Below are 21,463 nucleotides of genomic sequence, written 5' to 3'. Positions count from 1 at the left end.
CACCGCTGCCCGAAGGTGGGAGGCGGAGGTGGATGCCCGCACGTGCGTCAACGACCTTACGCGCTACACCGAGTTCCTGCAGGAGGACGAGGAGCACCTCGTCGAGCACGCAAAGAGCCTTACTGCCGCCGTGGCCGCGGCACATGCCACCTCAGAGGCGAGGAATCAGGAGATCTATGAGGAGAACCACCGCTTCGAGAGGGGTCGTCTGGAGCGGCGGAGGGCGTTCGAGGTGAGCGTCGCTGAAGCTGCAATAGCGGCAGGCACCGTATTGCGGTTGCCCAGCTAGTCGATAGGCTCCTCCTCCTCCTCCGCCTCTTACTGAGCGCGCTCGGCAGAGGAGAGGCAGCCGGAAGTAGTACAAATCCCCTCCGCAGTAGTAGTAGTAGTATTTAGGGGCTATTTTGTTCAGTTCATCTGACTATAGATGTGGTGGAACTGTACAACATACTTAAAATTAGCTAGTATATATAGTTGAACTAGCTATTTCAGTACGTGGTTGGCAACAATTGGGGAAAAGTTTGGTCGGTTCAGCTATCGAGTTGAACTGTTTGTATAAATTAAGAATGACTGCTTAATCTATGAATGAAATCTATGCTTAATTACTGAATTTTTAGCTTCATATTTTGACAAATCACAGTGTTACAAGGTTGACAAATGGCAATGTTACTAGATCAACAAATGTCAATCTTTCCAGTTTGACAAATGGCAACATACCCAATATGACAGATGCAAATCTTACCAAATTGTCTGTACGTGGTTGCACATGGGTCATCCAAAAGAACCGTTTGCATTGAAGAGATGCACAAATCCTGCTCTCACTTTGCATCATGTCGTCCCGGCATCGACGGGCGGGGCGCGGGAGGACGGCAGCTGGCGGCGCTGAGAGGTAGCGTTCGACTGCAGTGTCCCATGCCGCTGAGGGCGGGGCACGCACGGAGAGGAAGGCGGGCGGCCATGGAAGTCAAAGGGCTCGCTTCCTAATGAGCCTGTGCAGTGTATAGCTCGCACGCTTCCCGGTGAGCCTGCGCATTCGAGGACAGCTTGCACGCCTCTCGGCCAGCCTGTGCACCGGACTGCGCTCACACGCATCCCGTTCAGTCAAGGTCAAGCAGTTGTCCGCACGGCACCTCCTACAGCCATTAAAACCAAGACATGTGGCGTCACATGAATGGTTAACAGAACGCACACGGTTTGAATTATACAAACGTTTGAGATATTAAAGTGGCAGCTATTTTTTTAAAATGCCTTTATTGGCTGTCATTATTCGAGTGCGCCTTCTCTCAGAATGGACACAAAAAATACCACGGCATGTCGGGTGCCATTCCATGATAGCATGCCAAGTTTCATGAATTTCAGACGAGTTTTGGATTTACTAGAATTTAAAAATAAAGTATCTCAACATTTTGTCAGCAATCAACGGTGCTCTGGTGTTTGAAATTCATTTGCATTTCTTGCATGGGACCTAAGCATGCACCCAAGGACACAGATTTGATTTTAAACCAATTTATATCCACTGGAGCATGTGCATGTAGTTCAAATTTGAATTATGCACATAAATGCATTGAAAACACAGTTAATGCATAAAAATGTCCAAACGAACCCCGGAAAATCACAAAAATTGACACAACACTCCTGTTGTTTATGTTGACATGAGAAAAAAACTGAAAGCAATAAGAGGCAATGGATATCGTTTCGTCCCGAAAGGTGGGACGTTCCCTACCAAAACCATCATGCTTGTTGTGAGAAGCTCTGGTTTGTGAGAAGCATATACCCAAACCTGCCCCAAATAGGACAAAAAATTTACCACGGCATGTTGATGCCGCTCCATGATAGCATGCCAAGTTTCATGAATTTCAGACGAGTTTTGGATTTACTAGAATTTAAAAACCAGGTATCTCAATGTTTTGCCGGCAATCAACGCTGCCCTGGTGTTTGAAATTCATTACCATTTCTTGCATGGGACCTAAGCATGCACCCAAGGACACAGATTTGATTTTTCAACCAATTTATATGCACTGGAGCATGTGCATGTAGTTCAAATTTGAATTATGCACATAAATGCATTGAAAACTTAGCTAATGCATAAAAATGTCCAAACGAACCCCGAAAAATCACAAAAATTGACACAACACTCATGTTGTTGTATGTTGACATGAGAAAAAATTGAAAGCAATAAAAGGCAATGGATATCGTTTCGCCCCCAAAGGTGGGACGTTCCCTACTGAAACCATCATGCTTGTTGTGAGAAGCTCTGGTTTATGAGAAGCATATACCCAAACCTGCCCCAAATGGGACAAAAAAATTTACCACGGCATGTTGATGCCGCTCCATGATAGCATGCCAAGTTTCATGAATTTCAGACGAGTTTTGGATTTACTAGAATTTAAAAACCAGGCATCTCAATGTTTTGCCGGCAATCAACGGTGCCCTGGTGTTTGAAATTCATTACCATTTCTTGCATGGGACCTAAGCATGCACCCAAGGACACAGATTTGATTTTTCAACCAATTTATATGCACTGGAGCATGTGCATGTAGTTCAAATTTGAATTATGCACATAAATGCATTGGAAACTCAGTTAATGCATAAAAATGTCCAAACAAACCCCAAGAATCCTAAAAATTGACACAACACTCCTGTTGTTCTATGTTGACACGAGAAAATTTTGAAAGGAATAAGAGGCAATGGATATCGTTTCGTCCCCAAAGGTGGGACGTTCCCTTCCGAAACCATCATGCTTGTTGTGAGAAGCTCTGGTTTGTGAGAAGCATATACCAAACCTGCCCAAAATGGCACAAAAATTTTACCATAGCATGTTGATGCCGCTCCATGATATCATGCCAAGTTTCATGAATTTCAGACGAGTTTTGGATTTACTAGAATTTAAAAACCAGATATCTCAATGTTTGTAACCGAGTAACAGTGGCAGGGTGTTTGACATTCATTCCCATTTCTTGCATGGGACCTAAGCAGGCAACCAAGGACACAGATTTGAATTTTCAACTAATTTATATCCATTAGAGCATGTGCCTATAGTTCAAATTTGAATTATGCACATGAATGCATAGAAAACTCAGTTAATGTATAAAAATGTCCAAGCGAACCCCGAAAAATCCCAAAAATTGACACAACACTCCTGTTGTTCTATGTTGACACTAGGAAAAAAATTGAAATCGAGAAGAGGCAACGGATAGCGTTTCATCCAGAAAGGTGAAACGTTCCCTACCGAAACCATCACACTTGTTGTCAGAAGCTCTGGTTTATGAGAAGCTTATACCCAAACCTGCCCCAAATGGGAAAAAAATGTACCGCGGCATGTTGATGCCGCTACATGATAGCATGCCAAGTTTCATGAATTTCGGACGAATTTTGGATTTACTAGAATTACAAACACAAGTACGTCGACGTTTTCCGGAGAGCCATGGTGCCGTGGCATCGAATTTCGTCCCCATTTCTTGCATGGGACATAAGCATAAACCCATGGACACATATATGATTTTACAACCCATGTTTGTGCACCGAAGCATCTGCATGTAGTTTAATTTTGAATTGTGCACGTGAAATGACTAGAAAACCAATTTAATGCATAAAATGTTCAAACAAACCCTGAATAATTCCAATTCTTTTACGACACACATATAGTTGCATGTTCACTGCAGATAAAAGGTCTAGCAATTCAAACACCGTCCATTGCCGCTGTGACCCCATTATGTAATTCAAATCAAGATGAAAAATCAAGTAGATCGCACACAGTTTATTATCACCAACCATGTGAGATGCAGCACAAAATATACTGGAGCATCATCGGTGTATATATAGTACGCCTATGGCTTACGCGAGAAGGTGCGTCGGCTACAGTCCACAGCCGGCGTCTCAAGCACACTAGCTCGCTCCACGAATATCATTTCACTGTTCAATCATCGCCGGTGAAAGATGGGCACGTGGACCCGTGTCGTGAGGGAAAATTCGATGGCCCACTCCGGCGAGAGCGCGGCCGCAGCCGCCATGCACGTGCTAACAAGGTGCATGAGTGCGGCCACAATCTGCGACCGGGCGGCCAAGGCAGCCCAAACGGCCGCTGTTGCTTCTCAGGTGGCAGCAGCAACATCTGCCTCGGGGATAGCAACTGGCGAGAGCGGCACAGCAGCTGTACGTTCCGCAGCGGCGGCCTTAGCCCTAATGGAGGCCGCCCATGCCAAGCTCGTGGCGGTCACCGCAAAAATTGAACGAAGCTTCTCCGACAACGGTCGGCAACCCACGACCGAAGAGTTGGCAATCGCCGAGAGCGTTCGAGCAGCCGTCCGTTCCTCCGCCGCATGCCTTGTGACAACGGAGCCCGCCCAAGCCCAGATCGCGGCCTCCCACGCACAGCTCGTGGCGGCCTTTTCCAAAGAGATGGCGGACACGGATGGCGAGATGCTTGCCGAGTATGGTGCGATGGATGGCATGGAGCCCCTTCCCCAGGAGACCGTCGGGCGCGAGCTGGACATGGAGGCGGCGGAGGAGATTGACGAGCACCAGACATAGTACTAGTACTCTTTGTTTTGTTTAATTAAGAGCATCAGTCTTTAATTTGTTAGAGTAATGTTTAGGTCAGCTAGCTCTGTTTAATTGCTGAACTTGCTCGATTAAGAAGTGTGGGTGTGTTGTAGTCTCCTTTGTGTACCCTAATTATGCAATGACGTGGATGACCACTGTAACCATGGAAATTCGAACCAAAATTTTTGACGTTCAAACTCATCACACACGGGTTAAGCTATCTGAATCGTTTTTGATGTTCACATATCGTACACAGTTCTGAATAAGGGACCGTGTCTGATGACACTTTGCGCACCAGTTTTTTCGCTGAAGCGATTCCAAATTTTCGGCTTCTGCGGAAATATCTACCTCCCCGCCCCTAACCAAAATCCACATTTCCCCTATTTTCGCCTTCCTTTCCAAGCTGAAACCTTCACTCCTTGCTTGCAGCGCCGTCTCCTTGCCGGCGACCCTCCTTCATGCTGATCGGCCTCGTCTATCCAGGCAGGTAATCCACACCCGACCCCCATCCTCCTCCTCCTTCCACATCCCACATGCCCCGATCGCTGGCGCGAGCGCGACACCTTCCACCCAAATCACCGACCCCTCCACCAAATAAGCGCCTCCCTAAGCCATGGTGCACGCAGTTTAGCCAGGATCTCAAGGAGCATTTGGCAGCGGAGAAGCAAATCGCGGTCGGGTGCACGGATGAGGTCGCGATGGCTGCCATTCGCGCCGACCCCCAGATCTTGGAGGAGCACCTTGCCATTTGCTAGCTATGCCGGTTAAGCATGCTCGGTTTACCCATTGCGTGTGCTGCTCCTGCCTTTCCTTCACAAATTCTAGTGAATTGTGCTATCTAATTTTATCGTGCAATCTGTTGCTCTAGTGTATATGTTCTATATGTTGTGCGGTGTGGTGCTCACTTATTAACTTTTTTATTAATTAGTTGTCGTCTTCAATTAAATGTTTTGTTCAATTCTGCAAATGTGATGTTCAATTCTTCAGGGCTGCAATTTTGTATTGTCTTCCATGTGAGAAATAAATCGAATTTATCTTTACAAAATACATGATAAACGAATACAATTGCTATATTTCCAAGTTGTCAAGCATGCTTGGTTTGGTTATACATTGTGCAATGTGGTGCTCAGTTAACGTTTGGTTCATTTGTGTTGTGGTGTTTAGTTAATCATTTGGTTCAATTCTGCAATGCGATGTTCAATAGTTGTGGGTGCATTCTGTTATTGTATACCATGTGAGGAATAAATTGAATTTGGCTATAGTAAATACATGAGAAACAAATACAGTTGCTATATTTCCAAGTTGTTAAGCATGCTTGGTTTGGTTAACTGTCTGATCTTCTATTAGGAGTATGTTATATTGTGCAATGTGGTGCTCAGTTAATATTTTGTTCATTTGTTGTGGTGTTTACTTAACTGCATGGTTCAATTCTGCAATGCAATGTCCAATTGTTGTGGTTGCATTCTGTTATTGTATACCATGTGAGAAATAAATCGAATTTGGCTGCACTTAATACATGAGAAACATATACAAGTGCTATATTTTCTAGTTCTTAATCATGCTTGGTTTGGATAAATGGGTTTTCCATGTGGCTTGAATTAATCTGATGAATCTGCAATGTGCTTATTTTTCATCAACATATTTTACTGATAGCATGCGAACCCTTACTTAACCTAATGACTAACTACCTTATATGTGTTGCAGGGAAACAATGGGAAGCACTCAGGTTTACAATCGAGGTTAGCACGTGCATAGTCCGTTGTCTAATAGCACATTATTGTGCAATTGCAGGAACCATTCTAATATTTAGGTTTTTAACAATTTGGTCTTGCACATGTAGGTCGTGCTGTCAGAGGTTTTGACCCACTATTCGACCCTTTTTGCATATGGGGAAATGAGTTGTCCATGAATATCAATCAAATCAAGAAACTCGGAAAGATTGTTAGGATAAAGAAATTAGCGACAAAAAACAACAAGATCTTTGTCTGCACAATGAAGAAGACATCAGTTCACTACAAGATGGTACTAACTATTATACCTTGCCTTTTTTAATTCCTTTGCCCCATTTCCAATATAGAGAAGATATTTATGCACATCCTTGTTTTCAGGACTTTCCAAAGCAGTTCACTGATGATTACCTCTCAAACCACCTCTATGGTCAGGAGGCGAGGAAGGTTTTCATACGACACCCATGGTTCAATATTGAAGTGTTCCTGAAGAGGACGAAGGACGGACAGTCAATCATCCACAGGCACTGGCCTAAAGTTGCAAAGACCTTCAACATGAATGAAGGCTCAATATTCGCCTTCCGCTTCAGCAGTTTTCCAAATGAAATGCATCTGTCTATATACCGTCTACGATGGTAATTTCGAAAGGTTCTACATGTTGCATGTGAAACTTGGTGCTGGTGCAGTTGTGTAATGGGGTAGCTGAGTGCTGAAGCTATATCATGTTGTACTCTGATGTATTTCAATTATGAAATTATGCTTCCTTAATATGGAAATGAAATATATTATGTGCTTAATATCAATGTCAATTAGATTAATAAATGGATTATTAATAATAGGGCAATTAGCCTGCTAGTGGAGCATTAGCCTGCTAATTGGGTTTTGCTATTGCAAACAGTTATTGAAAAAATACTGTGGGCGATGGCCTCAGGCAATGCACACAGTTTCTAGGAATAAACCGTGTTGGATCAATGAACAATCACACACGACTTTCTCTTGAAAACTGTTTGCATTAGTCCACCTTGCGCAAACGTTTACCACATAAAAATGGTGTGTGATGGACAGCCTTTGCCACACAGTTTCTTCTACGCACCGTGTGTGATGCGTTCAATAACGCAAATGATTTAACGGGAAAAATTGTGTGTGATGTACCAGTGAACGGAAACGTTTTCCTTGGAGCGACTGTGTGGGATGTACATACGAACGGAAACGTTTAGTGGGGACTGACTGTGTGGGATGTACTTGCGACCGGAAACAATTTCGCCTGTATAATTGTATTTTTTAGCTCTACTCTATGTATTTCCGTATTTGAGCGCTCGCCGGTCGCACACGGCCTCATTTTGCCGAGCGTGTGTGCTAGGAGGGCATATCCCCGACGCTTTCTGGGTCGTGTGGGAAGGAACCCCCTATCGCCCACACTCACTAGGCGACGGTTCCAAATGCCGTCGCGGAAAGGGGTTAAAAACCGTTTGTATAGCACCGACGCGTACCGGTGCTTACTGAGTAAAAATTTCAAGATTTTATCATGTTTTGACTATCCAGAAGAATTCAGTCAACAAAGAAAACTTTCTGTTTTGAAACAGCAACTCATGAACATGCAAACTAAGCATGGTAAAGGCTATACTTGACACTTTTATTGAAATAAAGGATACAAAATATTATTATAAAAAACATCAAGCAAATCCTAATAAAATAAAATGACTATCCAAGCAAAACTAATATCATGTGACAAATAAAAATATAGCTCCAAGTGAGGTTACCGATAATGTTGAAGACGAAAGAGGGGATGCCTTCCGGGGCATCCCCAAGCTTAGAAGCTTGATTCTTCCTTGAATATTACCTGGGGGTGCCTTGGGCATCCCAAATCTTAGGGTCTTGCCACTCCTTATTCTCCTCATATCGATATCTCACCCAAAACTCGAAAATTTCAATCACATAAAACTTCACGAAACTTCGTGAGATAGGTTAGTATGATAAAGAGCAAATCATTCACTTTGGTACTGTCAAGACAAGATTCATAATTTTTCTCACATAATTCCTACTGTACCCTATCATTTCTACAACTTATTTTGACCTATATAAGTCATGGAAACTACAAAACAAGCAAACTATGCATCGAAAACAGAATCTGTCAAAAACAGAACAGTCTATAATGATCTGAACAAACACCATACTTCCTTAACTCCAAAAATTCTGAATCACTAGGAAATCGTAGGAAATAATTTGTATAACAGTCATCTATAAAAATTTCAGAATCGTATCCCAGTGAATTATTGTAATTCTAGCACTAGGCGCAAAAGTTTCTATTTTTGCACATAATCAATTCAACTATCATCCAAATCATCCCAAAGGCTTTACTTGGCACTTTATTTAAACAAAAGCTATAAAACATGATTTCTGCAGTAGATTAATCAGGGGAACACACAAAAACAGTAAGTAGAGATATTGGGTTGTCTCCCAACAAGCGCTTTTCTTTAATGCCTTTAGCTAGGCATGATGATTTCAATGATGCTCACATAAAAGTAAAGAATTGAAACACAAAGAGAGCACCATGAATCACATGGAAAGCACGTTTAAGCCTAACACTCTTTCTATGCATAGGGATTTTGTGAGCAAACAACTCATGGGAACAAGAATCAACTAGCATAGGAAGGCAAAACAAGCAAAACTTCAAGATTTTCAACACATAGAGAGGAAACTTGATATTATCGCAATACCTACAAGTATATGTTCCTCTCTCATAGTAATTTTCAGTAGCATCATGAATTAATTCAACAATATAACTATCACATTAAGCATCTCTTTCATGATCCACAAGCATAGAATTTTTATTACTCTTCTCATAAGCAATTCTCTTCTTATTCGTAATAGTGGGAGTATCATATGAAACTCGAATACTATAAATTGTTTCCACATTAAAATAGTAATGTTCAGTAAAATAGTATTCATAATTATGACAAGTTTTATAAGAATGATCATCACCTACTTTTCATAACATAAGTATCATCACAATAATCATCATAAGTAGCAACTTTGTTCTCATCATAGTCAATTGAAACGTCTTCCAAGATAGTGGAATCATTACTAAATAAAGTCATGACCTCTCAAAAATAAACAAAGTTCACCATAAAGTCCAAGGGTGATCGAGTTGTTACAATATTTGGCCACGATTTGATCATGAAGAAGTATGCATTTGAAATTAAGATGACCAACCCTATTGCAAAGTTCACAAGTAATAGGATGAAGAGAGCATAATTTTGTAGAAAATTCATGATTCTATTACTTCAAGCAACCAATTGGTTTTATCATGTTTATGCTTCTTACAAAATCTATCATCCCTATAAGGCATGTCTTCACAAACTTATGCACACCACAAAAATTGACATGCTTATAAGAAACCTTTTATCATGACTAGTGCAATCATCATTAGTATTTTGGATATTCACAGAATTCATACTAACAACATTGCAATCATGCTTATCATTCAAAGATTTTATGCCGAACATTTTATTGAATTCTTCTTCCAACACTTTGGCACAATTTTCCGATCCATGATTTTGAAGAAAGACATTATAAAGATAAAGCATCTGAGGCAACCTCAGTTCCATTTTTTGTACTTTTTCTTTTATAAACCAAACTAGTGATAAAACAAGAAACTAAAGTATTCAATTGCAAGATCTAAAGATATACCTTCAAGCACAGAGTTGATGTCTACTACACAACTTATTCTTTTAGACTCGTGTTGGGCCTCCAAGCGCAGAGTTTTGTAGAACAGCAGCAAATTTCCCTCGAGTGGGTGAACTAAGGTTTATCAATATGTGGGAGGCGTAGGATGAAGATGGTCTATCTCAAACAACCCTGCAATCAAATACAAGAAATCTCTTGTGTTCCCAACACACCAAATACAATGGTAAATTGTATAGGTGCACTAGTTCGGCGAAGAGATGGTGATACAGGTGTAGTATGGTTAGTAGATATAAGTTCTTGTAATCTGAAAATATAAAAATGGCAAGGTAGCGAGTGATAAAATGGAGAAAAATCGGCATACCAATGCTTGAAAACAAGGCCTAGGGTTCATACTTTCACTAGTGCAATCTCTCAACAATGCTAACATAATTGAATCATCTAACCATCCCTCAGTGTGCGACAAAGAATCACTCCAAAGTTCTTATCAATAGCAGAGAACATAAGAAGAAATTGTTGTAGGTAGTAAACTACCTCAAATTTATCCTTCCCAATCAATCTATTGAGCTATTCCTATAAGTGTCACAAACAGCTTAGAGTTCATACTAAAATAACATCATATGATACGCACCAATCATCTCTAATGTCACCTAGATACTCCAATGTCACCACAAGTATCCGTGAGCCAATTATACGATATGCATCAAACAACTTTAGATTCATAATATTCAATCCAACACAAAGAACTTCAAGGAGTACCCCAAAGTTTTTATCGAAGAAAGTAGGAAGCAAAAGTGCATTAACCTCTATGCCAAGATTACCCCAATTTCACCATGGGAATCCGCAAGTTGATTGCCAAAACATATACAATAGAACACCTCATTGTTACCACGGGTATCCAAATGCAAGACATACATCAAGTGTTCTCAAATACAAAATATTCAATCCGATAATAGTGAAACCTCAAAGGGAAAGACTCAATTCATCCCAACAAGATAGAGAGAGGGGAAACACCATATGATCCGACTATATTAACAAAGCCCATGGTTACATCAAGATCGTGCCGGACCAATAACACGAGAGAGAGAGAGAGAGAGAGAGATCAAACACATAGCTACTGGTACATACCCTCACCTCAGAGGGTGAACTACTCCCTCCTCCTCATGGAGACCACCGGGATGACGAAGTGGCCTCCGGTGATGATTTCCCCCTCCGGCAGGGTGTCGGAAAAGGCCTCCAGATGGGATCTCTTCAGAACAGAGGCTTGCGGTGGTGGAGTTGAAGTTATAGGTTTATTTTTTGGGGGTTCCCTATTTATAAGAATTTTCAGAGTTGGAATCACGCAAAATGGAGTTACGAGGGGCCCATAAGGTATCCCTGTGTGGCCACCCCCATGGGCGTGTCGGGTTGCCTTGTCACCTCCTCATGGGTCTTCTAATCCTCCCACGAAGTTTCGGGGGTCTCTTATGTTCCAAAAATCGTCAAAAAGTCTCATCACGTTTGGAGTTCGTTTGGTATGGATTTTCTGGAAAACAAAAAAAGTAGAAAACAACAATTGGCATTGGGCACTAGGTTAATATGTTAATCCATAAAATTCATATAAAAGTGCACCAAAACCATATAAAATTGTTGTAAACATGGCATGAATACTTCATAAATTATAGATATGTTAGATACATATGAAGGTCTTCATGAGCAAGCAAGTTGGATGCACACCCACTTTGTTTTCGGTTTGAGCTTTCATACATTTATAGCTCTTAGTGCATCTGTTGCATGGCAATCCCTACTCCTCTCATTGACATCAATTTATGGGCATCTCCATAGCCCGTTGATTAGCCGCGTCGATGTGAGACTAGCTATCTTCCTTTTTTGTCTTCCCCTTATTAATCTCCACCACCGCATTCGATTCCATCCATAGTGCTATGTCCATGGCTTACGCTCATGTATTGTGTGGGGGTTGAAAAAGCTGAAGCGCATTAAAAAGTATGAACCAATTGCTTGGCTGACATCGGGGTTGTGCATGATTTATATTTTGAGTTAAGAAGATGGAGCATGACAAGGCTATATGATTTTGTAGGAATGGTGTTCTTTAGCATTTTTATTTTGAAAGCCATGATTGTTTGTTGGTATGCCTGAGTACTGATGTCTTTATGTCAAATTATAGATTATTGCTTTGAATCTTTTGGATCCAAATATTCATACAATAAAATAAAGATTACATGATAAACATGTTAGGTACCATTCCACATCAAAAATTCTATTTTTATCATTTACCTACTCGAGGATGGGCATGAATTAAGTTTGGGGATGCTTGATACGTCTCCAGCATATCTATAATTTTTTATTATTCCATTCCATTATAGTATCAATCTTGGATGTTTTATATGCAATTATATGCTATTTTATATCAATTTCTGGGACTAACGTATCATCCGAGTTCCTAGTGCCAGTTGTTTTTTTGTCTGTTTTTGGTTTCCTAGGAAATCGGTACCAAACAGGGTCCAAACGCTATGAAACTTTTTGACGATTTTCTTCTGGACAAGAGAGACCCTAGAAGCTTCAGGGGAGACCAGATGGCAATCGAGGAGACGGAAAGGAAACAGAGCGCGCCCAGGGGGGTTGGCACGCCTTGTTACCTTGTGGGCCCCACGGGGCTCTGTCTGACCTAATTTCACCTCTATAAATTCTCTAAAATCGAGAAACCAACGCAGAGCCACCCCAACCACTTTTCCGCCGCCACAAGTTTCTATTCTTTCGCGATCCCATCTGGAGGCCTTTTCCGGTACTCTGCATGAGGGGAAATAGATCACGGGGGGCTTCTACATTATCCTTGCCGCCTTCCAATTATGCATGAGTAGTTCACCAGAGACCTACAGGTCCATAGCTAGTAGCTAGATGGCTTCTTCTCTCTCTCTCTTTGATCTTCAATACAATGTTCTCCTCAATGTTCTTGGAGTTCTATTCGATGTAATCTTCTTTTGCGGTGTATTTTTGGGATCCGATGAATTGAGGGTTTATGATCAAATTATTCATGAATATTAATTGAGTATTTTCTGAACTTTATTATGCATGATTGTTATAGCTTTGTATTTCTCTCTGATCTATCCATTGGTTTGGCCAACTAGACTGATTTATCTTGCAATGGGAGAGGTGCATTGTGATGGGTTCAATCTTGCGGTGCTCTATCCCAGTGACAAAGTAGGGGACAAGACATGTATTTGCATTGTTGCCATTAAGGATAAACGACAGGGTTTATTCATATTGATTGGGTTTACTTTGTCTACATCATGTCATCTTGCTTAAGGCGTTACTCTGTTTTATACTAGTAGAGTGCCCGTGCGTTGCTACGGGCCAACTAAAGAATTTACTGAAAAAGAAACTTATCCTGCAGCAACGACTAATATACACGCAACCACATACAACACGTCACCACCACATACACAACACAAACACAAGGAAGAAAACAAGGGTGGCTAGGAACAACAACACCCATCAATCAACCACCGAGCACACTACAGATGGACCAATCGTTTCGACTGCACCGAGACCTCCACCATGAGCTAGGAACCGCGAAGAGGTGAAACCGCACGCCGACGAAGCATGTACTCTAAACTGGTGCCTATAAGAAGGATATGCCACTGGAGTGTCGCCACCGCTTGATCCCGAGGATCTAATTTTCACAAGGAGCAACACGAAGAACATGGAGCGACCACGAAGGAACCTTCAAGGAGGTAACGACACCCGCGGACGCAACAAGTCGACCTGGCAAAAATCATGCAACTTATGCATATCGACACTCACACACCTCTGCCGAAGCAAGTACTGCTAGACGCCAAAGCACCAGCAGCACCAAGGCCATTCTACGACATACACGAACGACCATGCCACTCGCGTGGCCATGGCAGGCAGCCCGCACCCGAGACGTGCGCTCTACTCATGAACACCGCCTCCCTCACCGCCAAGGCCGCCACCTTGCCTCCAAACAACCCCGATATCATCCAAAGGCCCCAGCTTTGTCAAATCGGCAGCCCCGGACATTGTCACATATGAGCCACCAAGCACTCGATCGACGAAAAGGTGAGGAGAAGGTGTGATATGCACCCACGATCGGCGACCCCATGACATCAACACGTGGCTCGACCATCATCGAAGCCTCTCATCCCTCCAACCAACCTCCCCACCAGACACTGATGTGTACGCGCCACCGATAGATGCCCCATGTCATCGCCACACCGCGAAAGCAAGCCAACACCGCCAACTGAACGCCCGCCCCCACGCAAGCACAACGCTACCGCTCGCACCACTCATCCTGCGCCAGTCTTAGAAGAACCGCCAATCGGGCTTTGCTTGGTGATGCCTGCCGATGTCGGTGGGTGGGATGGGTGGGGGGGACCGAAGGGAGGGTTAAGCGGCAGCTTGGTTTTCGCTAATAACTTTTGTGTGTGTGCTTTGTATTTTACATGAACTTTTATTTTCTAATATTTTTTATAAGATTAAGAAGGAAAATTAAGTGGATATTGATTTCGGTGGCCTAACAGGGAGATGCGTGTAGGAGATGACACTGTGAGGCTGGGATAGTTTCGGGAGCAGTCACTGCGTGAGGGGGTCGTGAAATGAGGACATACCTTGCATGGCCCGTCTCCGTTCCTTCTGCATCATATGGTCCCTGCAGCTTGTCTCTTCGCACATTCCTTTCCACCACCATGAAAATCACAGACAACCAGCATTCCTTACCCGTATACGTATATCACGTATCACCCCGTTCCTTTGAGACATCGGAATAGAAAGACCGAAGAGAGAGCAAAAGCGATTTACTTAACCACACTTAGTCTGGTACAGTAAGAGCTTGAAAATACATAAAACTACACTATATGTAGCAAATGGAAAAGCACCTGAAGGCAGACGTAGAGATGTGCGTACAGGGGTTAACTCGAGTAAAATGGAGGGAGGAGACAGGAGAGTATATCACTCATAGTCATATAGGATACCTCCAAAGCTACTGAAACAAAAGCTGAATCTACATTCTCCAACATATGCTGCTTCGGTTAAGGCAGTTTATCCCTGAAAAAATAGACAAACTAACCAAAAAAACTTGTTTAGATTGATCCACATCACATAAGTAAATGTCGCATAAGAGCTTTGTTAATTTTAGCATACTGGCTTCTGTTGATATAACTCAGCAAGAAGGCGTGTTGTGCAGAACTACATATACACAATTAAAATGAAAAGAAAAAAAATTCTATAACACCTATTTAGTTCATGAAATTAGCCACTACACTATAAATTGAATACATTCATTGGCAGGATAACACAATGGGAAGTATGTCTTCATCGTAATAAGATATACAATGAACACCCAAGAATGAAGCATCTGATATATTGAGCGATAAAAAATCTCACTATGAGTACGAATTGTACTTTCATATCAGGCATGCAAATCCGCCAATTTTATGATCTAGCCATCACCTTTGCTATACAAAAATATTATCTATAGGTACTAAGGTACAGGGTAATTATTTAACATTAAGATGGCAAAAAAATACATTGTCCATTCATTTTCTAATCTATGCAACCATCACAATGTCGCGGATTATTGGTCAGGTAAAGTTCTCAATTAGCATCATCAAATCTCTTATCCAAGCGGCACACATCAAGAACATTTATCTTCAGTCGTATTAGGTAGATATTGCCAGCAAAATATTTCTATTTGTGAGTTGTCTTAACCGTGAATATGCTGATATATTTGTTGGCTGGTTAGTTTAAGAAGTTCCGGTGCTACTTTAAATTTTCTTATATACAGGAAGATTTAAAGCAAGACATAACAATCTTAGTATACTGCACACAAATACTTGTTAGGATCACTAACCGGTATTTTCCAAGGTCTTGGTTTCACAATAACATAACTGAAATTAGCAAGATATTAGCCTCAAATGTAACAAGATTTTCTCTTGGCCAATAAATCTCTACTGTTTAAAAGGGGATACAACTATACAAAGGTACATGAATAAAAAAATAGAGACGGGATAACACAAGGCAAAACACAACCTAAACTATTTGTACCTGTCGATGAAGGTTGTTTGACATCATCACCATGACAGTACCCAAGACTCCTAGCAGGTTAAAGAAAAACAATACGTCACTGACATCAAGAAGTTGAATTAACCAACCTAAAGTGAAACATCCAGGTTCATAACAGCCTAAATGCTTCCTAGGATGAAACTACAAAGCAATCAAGGCTACGGCAGCAACATTACCATTCCACAAGCTGCTATATGCAATGCCACCACCAAGCCAAATCCTCTAGCATTGACCAACTCCGGTCGGATGATTAACATTGACTCAGAACAAAGAAAGGGAGGTGGAATTGCATTACCAGACTCTGGTGGTGTGGAGTTACATAAAACATGATGTAGTAGTGAAAATCAAGTGATGAACCTTCAAGATGCTCAAAATCTAGGAATAAAAAAAGAAACATACTTTCAATTTCAATGGGATCCCTCGGGAAGTTCCTTTGCAGTAGAACATACCTTTACTCGAAGATTTCCCTTTTACTTTTCGAACCAGGATGTAAAATCATTTTCAGCGTATTAGTTGTCTTTATCTTCTCCATCAGATCCTGCCACATATACATGAATGAACAAGTGCCATAGTGAATTCTATAAATTACAAACTATTTGAAGGTTGAAGCGCATAAATCAAGTGATTGTTATGCGTGCAATTAGACACTGGAGCAGATGATGTACTACCCAAAGCCAAGCCTCACATCATTTGTAGAAACTGCAAGCCAAATCAAACAACAACAAAATTGAAGAGCACCATTTACCTCTGAATGGCAAGCATCCCCTCTTGAAAAAGTTGATCCAAGTTGAGGTAGCCCAAGAATCCACACGCGCTGTGGTGAAGAGGAGGTAGGTTGGCAGCCCCATCGCCTTGTCCACGTGCACCGCAGATCCTATGACACTGTCAGCGACAACACGGATCACCGGTAGAACTCTGTTCGTCCTTCCGTGCCTCCCGACAAGCTCCGACGCGTGGTGTCGTGCTCGGAATGAGGGAGCTGGGCAAGCGGCCTATGCGTTGCTATGGACGGCGGCGGCGGCGGCCCTGAGAAATTGCAAACATAACATATTACAAAATGGAAGGCAATATAGTAACACCCATATTAGCATCCTGACACATGGAACTGGGAAATTGAGGGACATGTACAGTAGCTACAATACCATACTTACCAGTCAGATTAGCATAACCCACCAGTCAGATTAGCATAACCCACATCTATCTAAATGACAAGAAATTTAGGCTAAAATACTTTAGGATAAACTGGAAGGCAATATAGTAACACCCATATTAGCATCCTGACACATGGAACTGGGAAATCGAGGGACATGTGCAGTAGCTACAATACCATAACACCAGTCAGATTAGCATAACCCACATCTATCTAAATGACAGGAAATTTAGGCTAAAATACTTTAGGATAAACTGGGAACATTAAAAGATAGTTCTGCAAGGCTAACCTTAAATAGCAGTACTTACGAAACAAGATAGCATGTCTTGAAGATCCATCTTGTATGCACCTAGTTGCAGATATTCCGAACATGTACCGAAAACATACCGAGAGAACTGTGAGTTGCATACCAAACCTTCTTTCCTCTCCTCATATCCATCACAATTCGAGCCCCATATACTCAAGTCGAGAACAACACAAACCTAGGCCTGAGCGCTCACCTAAAAAACAAAAACATCACAAAGAATAAGCGATTAGATTTCAAAAAATGCATTACAAATAAGCATTATGAACAATTAACTTCAGAACTCCAAAAGTAAGCGATATGAAAGAGGAGGAGACCAATCCCGACGGCACGTACGTCTCCCCCTGATCGTCCTCCACCGCACCCTTCTGCTCGCCCTCCTCGCTGGCATGCGCCTTCTCCTGTTGCCGGCCTCCTCCCCCTCCCCTACTTTTTTCAAACACCAAAAAGAAGTATTCATTCATGTGTGCTGACGAGCAATGTCTCAACTCAACCAGCAATAAAAAAAATCCAAGAACAATGTTGGTACAGCATTTCATCAAACAGGTCACATACCAGCAGGTGTTGAACAAGATGGCCAGCAAAAATGTCGCCTTGTGCTCGTGCTCGGGCAACACCAGTATATGAGAAAATTTTGAGTTGGTGCTCCAGGAGCAGCAGCGTCAAAGAAAAAACCCTGACAGGAACGAACCACACCCCATCGTTGATATATTTCCATCCGCCACTCCCATGGAGAGGAGACGGCGTGGCGCCCGCCGAGTGCAGCCGAGGCGGCGACCGGCGAAGTAGGCGGCGCGCTGCCGCTGTCTTCGCCTCCTCTGTGGTATAACGGGCGACGAGTGCGCGAGGCAGTTCAGGGCGCAAGGGGAGGGGCCATGGCGGCGGAGGCGGCGCTGGGAGAGGGAGCGACGGGGATGCTCGGGCGCTGGGAGAGGGTGCGACGGCGGCGCACGGGAACAAGGCGATGGTTGCGGTGGCGGATCCGCGAAGGCGACGGTTCCAGGAAGATCGCATCAGGGGATCGAGAGGAGCGGTGTTTTGTGCGTGGTGGTTTTTTTTTTGGTGCGTGCGTGAGGTGGGGTGCGAGAAGGGGACGAAAAAAAACCGATGAAAAAAAACCGGACGAAAGTGGTGGGACGAAAATAAACCCGGAATGGAGACTACCAACTAAGACATTAGGAGTAGAGACTTAATACCCTAGATGCATGCTGGATAGCGATCGATGGGTGGAGTAATAGTAGTAGATGCAGGCCAGAGTCGGTCTACTTGTCTCGGACGTGATGCCTATATACATGATCATTGCCTTGAATATCGTCATAACTATGTGTTTTTCTATCAATTGCCCAATAGTAATTTGTTCACCCACCATATGTTATGTGCTTGAGCGAGAAGCCTCTAGTGAAAACTATGGCCCCCGGGTGTACTTTTATCATGTACTAGACAATTACCCGTGCGTTCCAATGGGAATATAAATATTCTATTAGATTAGCTCACGACAACGCGTCTATTATTATATTGATGCGCTAAAATCTTAGCAAGTTTTTGTATGCAATCGCCAATACCTGTCATTTTATTGTTAAGCACTTATTTGGTAAGAATTTAATTACTTAGCAAACAAAATGTGTTTTTTGGTAAGTTAATAAAACATGAGACAATTGGTTCTATTTTAGGGAGAATGGATGGGAGAAAAATCAGAGATGAGAGGGAAAAAATCAAAGAGGAGAAGGAAAGAGTGGTACATATATAAGGAAGGTTAGACGAAAGAGAGGTGAAATGGGAACCCTACGTTCTTTTCAAGTATTAGAGATTAGAGATAGAAACACAAAAATACCTTGCTGCAATTTTATTTTTTATTTTTGTTTTGCAATTTATCTTATTACCTACCACTCTGAGATTTAATCCTTGCAACTAACCGCCGAGAGGATTGACAGCCCCCTTGTTTGTGTTGGGTGCAAGTACGTGCTTTTGTGTGGGCACGTGCTGCTAAGGAGGTTTTGTGTGATTCTCCTACTGGATTGGTAACCTTGGTTAGTTCTTAACTGAGGGAAACTAGTAGAATGCCCGTGTGTTGCCACGGGCTAAAAATGAATGTACAACGAGAAATATGATAATAAAATGTATATATAAAGAGAAATGTTATGTGATATGGGAGTCATAAACAATTGACATGTGATGATATTTCATACTTGTGATGTGGTAGATAAATGCATCTTCTCGTCATATTTCTCTTCCCCTCCCTCTCTCACAATCCTTTCTTCTTCATGTCTTTCTCATGGGGCCAAAGATAATCATTTGTATGAATAGTCATTAAAATATTAAATCGCTACAACCAACAATCTATCATCTGCTCCAAAATTGACACCTATGCTTATCATACATACCGGAAAAACAACTACAATGTTGCAGTCAGGATAAAATTTTGGAAGCACATTTCTCTCAAATCAGTATTAATGGATCAGGCATTGACAAAATGATTTTGTTAGTGTAACAGAGACCAAATGACATGGCACACACACCAATCTATTTAGGAGTGTTACAATAATTAGACAATTTGCTCAGCACAAGATAGCTATATAAAGAGTCCAAATATCATTCATGTTGACAGAAATTAGCAATGCTCACAGCTACATACGGAATTGGCCAGGGACAATTTTCTAGCATCTTTCTATTTTTACACATCCTCGCAGCCAATTTCCAAAGATTGAACTTCTCAATAAATACATGCCTTCACATCCATGCAAGAGCTTTAGTGTCGATCTGGCCAATAAATTGCTTGCTGGCGAGGAATCTTCCATTTGAGCTTCTGTAGCCCCTCAGACGCACAGATCTGGCCTAGACCTCAAGCTCCAAATAAGGAATAATGATAAAATCATAATAGATGGTAGGTATGGACCTCAAGGGCAACTAACTCAAGACAACGGATACTTGGGAGGTTGGGCAGTGCCGCTCCTCTTTGCGACAACATGAGGGTCTATTTACATGGGAGAGATATGGCAGGTTGCACTAATATCGAGTAGAAAGACATGTACCCAATTTACATGGGAGGAGTTACGTATAACAGAAAAATATCTAAAACTGATGAACTTGATATTATTCTTGACCTGATATGCTTGACAACTTAAGGGGTATTTCTATTTGGTTCTCAATTTACTCAAGCTCCTCCATGCTAAGTGGACACAGGTTCTCACCGAAATATTCTACGATAGGAGAATGAGGGCTGATAAGTTGGATCAACATTGCAGCATATATACATAAATTGTAGCCTGAAAACACTGTATACTTGACATGACTATTGCAGAAGATAAGCATCAGATCAAGTTGATATAAGAGGTGTGCAAAAAATAACAACACACATACACAAGGGATAACCAACTAATTCTGTGACTATTAATAGGAAACATCAGATGTGCAATAAGCTAAAGTAGGTGGTCGCAGACATACACATGCGTAATAATCTGAAAATATATACAATGCATAATTGGAGGCGTTAAATCCCTCCAACGGGTTGGCGTTGCACATCATAATATCTACTCAACATATTAATCCTTCTCATTGATGGCCGTTGGTGCACAATAAACAGAGCTGAGCATGGCAAGACCACATGACTGAACTACACCTGCCACGATTCATCGACAAATGCCAGAAATGACAATAAGGTTGGTTACCCAGTCGTTTCAGGATAGCATGCAGTGATCCACTCCAGGGATCATGCTCCAGTATAGGTACTCGATCGACAAAAGGGTTTATGTAGTCCAAGAGTCCGTTGCAAAGGATCCATGTCATGCGGGTTCAACTCGCAGAAAATCTTCAAAATCTTAACAATGTTGAATTGAAGGAAGAAGACATGGGAAAGCTTGATGTCCCTCAGGCACCCAGTATCTCCATATGTCATATATAAACCTGCCATCCGTTGAGTATACTGCGGCATGTACCACCATCGTGGAACACATGCCATCCATCATCAACACGTTGTCATGT

The 21,463-nt window shown here is 42.0% G+C and overlaps 1 long non-coding RNA gene across 1 annotated transcript; it reads right to left on the bottom strand.

Moving 5' to 3' along the window:
• Window positions 1-10,779: 10,779 nt before the first annotated feature.
• Window positions 10,780-17,681, bottom strand: LOC109741764 (uncharacterized). Its single transcript, XR_012188496.1, has 6 exons — window positions 16,777-17,681; window positions 16,481-16,569; window positions 16,014-16,063; window positions 14,846-15,031; window positions 14,579-14,718; window positions 10,780-11,478 (listed from the first exon to the last, which is right to left on the bottom strand). It is a non-coding gene; the product is annotated as an uncharacterized lncRNA (long non-coding RNA).
• Window positions 17,682-21,463: the final 3,782 nt, after the last annotated feature.

This window comes from Aegilops tauschii, chromosome 7 (genome assembly GCF_002575655.3).
Source record: "Aegilops tauschii subsp. strangulata cultivar AL8/78 chromosome 7, Aet v6.0, whole genome shotgun sequence".
NCBI classification, from domain to species: domain Eukaryota; kingdom Viridiplantae; phylum Streptophyta; class Magnoliopsida; order Poales; family Poaceae; genus Aegilops; species Aegilops tauschii.
Note: the sequence above shows the minus strand (reverse complement) of the source record. Positions and strands in the feature narration are given on the sequence as shown.